This window comes from Galeopterus variegatus, unplaced genomic scaffold (assembly GCF_000696425.1).
Source record: "Galeopterus variegatus unplaced genomic scaffold, G_variegatus-3.0.2 Scaffold2096, whole genome shotgun sequence".
NCBI classification, from domain to species: domain Eukaryota; kingdom Metazoa; phylum Chordata; class Mammalia; order Dermoptera; family Cynocephalidae; genus Galeopterus; species Galeopterus variegatus.
The window spans coordinates 166809-171523 of record NW_007728207.1 but is presented as its reverse complement, the minus strand read 5'-3'; positions in this window follow the sequence as shown (position 1 = coordinate 171523).

Sequence of the window (4715 nt, the reverse complement as noted above, 5' to 3'; positions counted from 1 at the left end):
AGCCTAGGCGTTTTCATTTTGGGGGGTCCCGCTTATCTGTTCCCACCTCCGTTCGCTTCCACATCCTTCTTTTCTCTCTTTGCTCTGTCCTCTCCATCATTAGTGAGCTGGCGAGCTCTGAGAGGCATCTGCTTTCTGGACAACACAGGCTCTGGTGTCCTGCTGCCAGGGTTAGTACTAGTTAACCACTTTCTGAGCAGCACCAAGCAAGACACAACACCTGCAGCACAGTTTTCTCCCCTGGGAAGTAGAAGAGATATCCTAACATTTATCTTCCGAAGTTCTGATGACACATGCAAAAGCAGAGTAAATGTTCACTCTCAGGAGGGTCCTTCTCACCCCACTTTCAGGAGCACAGGGGCTGGGTCTTCCTAGTTCCCACGGCTCCATGGGGATGGTACATATTCCATACACAGCGGGTAAGCAGGGAACCTCGTCCTCCACTCCTATTTCACATTCTGGGGTGACGCCTTAAGCTCCCTTTTTAAAAACCTTGTTTGGCCCCACTTCCATTTGCATATATCAGGTGACTTTCAGCATGTATAATACAGATACTCCATGGTTAAGATAATTCCGTGAAATGAAATTGCACGGGCTTTTGCACCAATGGCTGAGATTAGTTTCATCTAGCAAGTAACAAAAATAAACGTCTATTTTGTCTGTCTGTTTTGTTTAAGCACTAATATGTGGGGTTTTCTCTCTCACAACTACAAGTGCTGAGGACAGCAGGCCAGGGCCAGGGCTCTGTGTCTGTGTGCCCTCAGGACCCAGCCTTGTTGGTATGTCCCAGATGGTCCCAGATGGAGTTCCAGCCATGGGATAAGCAGGATGAGGAAAGAAAGGGAAACCAATAGGTGCATGCCAGCTGCTCCTTGGGAAGGTTCCAAACACTGCCGCATACACTTGGATCCCACAGGCCATGACTTAGTCACGTAGCCACCCCTACTGGCAATGGGGCCCAGGAGATGTAATTTTTAGACTCATGGGGTGGGCAGTCTCAGCTACACGCTGTCCGCTGTCACTCTGTAAGAAGGAAAGAGGCTTTTATACAAAACTAGCAATGTCCACCATGAGACTATTCCATGAAAATTTACACTTTGCAAAAACTAGAATAACTTTACAAGGAGCCGTGTTAATGGTTTCAGAGCAGCACTGTAGACAGTCATGTCGTGTCTCATCCACATAAGACGTTAGATGCACTTTTGGAAGACGCTCCAGTCTACACTTAATGGTTAAAGGCCTGAGTTTGAATCAGAGCAGCACTGTAGACAGTCATGTCGTGTCTCATCCACATAAGAGGTTAGATGCACTTTTGGAAGACGCTCCAGTCTACACTTAATGGTTAAAGGCCTGAGTTTGAATCTGACTCATTAACTCTGTGACCTTGAGCAAGACCCTTAAGCCCACCATGCCTGGAACGTAAACAGGAATTCACAGCCAATCTGTACAGCAAATTGCAAGTTGGGTATTACTTTTGTCGTGTACACTAAGTGAGATTGAGGCCAGGAGGTCTTCACCCTAGCCATCCACACAGGCATAGAAAGAAACAGTTTGCTTTGTGCTGGGGGCAAAGGAGGTTTACAGTCAGTAGAGAGAATCCACCTCCAAAGCTGTGTCTCTCCGATACCCAGTGAGTTTGTGAGTTAGCACCGGCTGTCTCAAGACTGTGCCCTTTCCAGGTATACCTTTTCAAAGGTGATTTTTCATCCGATGACTTCTCAGTCGCCTGTGTGCCAGTATGTGCTTCAGGAAGGTACCCAGATGCTGTTACACAACTCATCCACTTGGGGACCACGGACTGCTCTTTAGTCACAGGGGCACAAGTTCCTCTCATGGCATGCCATAAGCTCTCCTAAAATTTGGGAAAGGGCTTCGCATTTTTCCTGCTAAAGTTCTTGGTTAGGTAAATTTGTTGGATGGGGAACAATCATTATTCTGTTTTCATGTTTCAGAGGGTTTTTTGGTTTTTGGGTTTTTTTACTTATGAAATAAACTTTACTGAGAATACTCATCATTATGTGCAATAAAATTCATCAGTTTTAAATATTTGACAAATATAAACACCAGTGTAGCCACAACCATAATCAAGACACAGAACATTTCCACCATGCCCCAAAAGCTCCCTTTGAACTGCATCCCATAAGCCCACCCTAGACCCCAGGCGACCACTCACCTGCTCATGTCCTATTAATTAGTTACGTCTGTTGTAGAATTTCACATAAAAGCAATTTTGCGATACATAAGTATTTGCATCTTGATTCTTTGGCTCAGCATAATGCTTCTGAGGTTTGTGCAAGCTTTAGGAGGGTCAGTTTCATGGCTAAGTAATGTTCTACTGCACAAACGTACCCAGACGTAGTTATCAGCTCATCTGCTGATAAACTTCTTAGTTGTTTCAAGTTTTTGGCCATCATGAATAAAACTGCTACGATTCCATATTTACAACTCATTGTGTGGACATATGTTGTCATTTCTTTTTGTAAACATGTAAGTGGAATTTCTGGGTTATGTGAAATGTGTGTGTTTAACTTTATACTAAATTGTCTGACTGGTTTCCAGAGTGTGGTACAACGTTATTCTCTTCAGAAGTGTAAGAGGTTTCAGTTGCTTCTGTATTCACCAAACATTCTTGCTTTAAAATTCTATCAATGCGAATGTTATGTAGTCCCGTCTCACTGGGGCTTTCATTTGCTCTTTGATGATTACTAGCAATATTGAGCAACTTTGGCATGCTTATCGGTCATTCATACATATTCCCTTGACTAGTGTCTTTTCAAATATTTTGCTGAGTTTTTAATATTAAAATTTAAAATGAATTCCACTGAGATTTAATTTACATAGAATGAAATGCACTTGTTTAAAGAGTATAGTTTAATGTGCATAATGTAACATTTTGTTGAGGTGTCTGTCCAAATCTTTTGACCACTTTTATTAGATTGTTTACCTTCTTATTGAGTTGTATGAGTTAATTATGTGTTTTGAAACCAATTCCAGATTCATCTATTTTCCTTGAACAAATGCTCCTATGGTTGTTGCAAGCTTATGCTTAATTTACAAAGTCCTGAAAAAATTGGTTTGACAATTCTTTACAGTGTTCTTGTTGCTTTTACAGTGTCCCAGCCGTTCTGGAAGGGGCTTCTGAGGGACTGTTCATTGCACTGGGTTACCTTGACATTGTATTCTGTTCACTTGATCCACTTGTCTATCGTTATGCAAATGGTGCATTTTCTTGATTAAGGTAGATTTATCATAAGTCTTGAAATCAGATAGCATGATGGTATGAAAATTAAAAATACTTAGAAGAGTCAAAACAATTTCAAATAAAAGGAATAACATTAGAGCATTTATAAGTGAATTTAGTAAGGTCAAGAATATAAGGTCAGTAGTTTTCTCTTGGATGCCCATCAGCAGGTTAAGGACTTCCCTTCTGTTCATCTGCGCTGATAGTTTTCATCAGGAATGGATGAAAGTACATTCTGAGAACACGGGGAACATGTCCTGTCACATGCATTTTCCCCAGATGTTGAGGTCACCTTTTTCTTATTGTTTTAACATGGAGGTTAAATTAATTGACTTTTAATGTTAGCTACTCTTGCATTCTGGTGGTCACCACCACTTAGTAATAATAACACATTATTATTGCATAGAAGACATGCATATTTGAAATGCCACAGCCAATCTTCAGCCACGCACCACCTCAAGGTTAGTGCAGGAGCTCACACAGTGGACTTCTGTCCTCACTTTTCGTCCTTACGTCATTGTCTCGTGCTCTGCTCCTGCCTGTGTTATAAACTCCGCAGGGCATTTTCTCAAAGTTTTATATTCTCAGGTCTTTGGTAAATTCCCTGGCGTTCAAATTCCCACACTGCTTGTTTGGCCGGTGGGAGCCCACGCACCTTTCAGCTCTGTTTGAGCTCTGGGAAGTGTCCGTTTTACAGTCACGCAGCAGTTCCTCTCTCTCCAAATGTATAAAGTTCCACACTGTGTGTGTGATTCAAATTCCCACACTGCTTGTTTGGCCGGTGGGAGCCCACGCACCTTTCAGCTCTGTTTGAGCTCTGGGAAGTGTCCATTTTACAGTCACGCAGCAGTTCCTCTCTCTCCAAATGTATAAAGTTCCACACTGTGTGTGTGTAGCTTAATATTTAGGCAGATATACTATGGGTCCTATGAGAATTTCCAGAGAACTTCCTCTACACAGCTTCCTTCTTTCTTTGCAAGTTTGACACAAAACGAAACCAACCCTAATGTCACAATAACCCCCGAGATAATGATTGCTGAAGCTTTAGAATATTTCTTTCCTTACTCAAAGCATATTCTGAAAGATTGTTTGTTGTCTACACAACAGCTATTTTCTCTCTACTCAAAATTCTTGCTAATGAAATACTGCCATTTGCAACAACATGGATGGACCTTGAGAGAATAATATTGAGTGAAACGAGTCAGGCAGAGAAAAAGAAATTCCACATGTTCTCACTCATTGGTGGGAGCGAAAAAAAAAAAAAGAAAAAAGAAAAACAAACAAACTAATTCACCCACATACACACACACAAAAAACCTGGGGGTGGGTGGGGAAGAAGATATAACAACTATACTTCCATGAAGTTGTTACAACAAGCAAACGGAAAGGACATTCTTGGGGGGGAGGGGAGAGAGGGAGGAGGGAGGAGGGAGGGAGGTGTCGGTGACGGACCATAATAATCATATACAGTGTA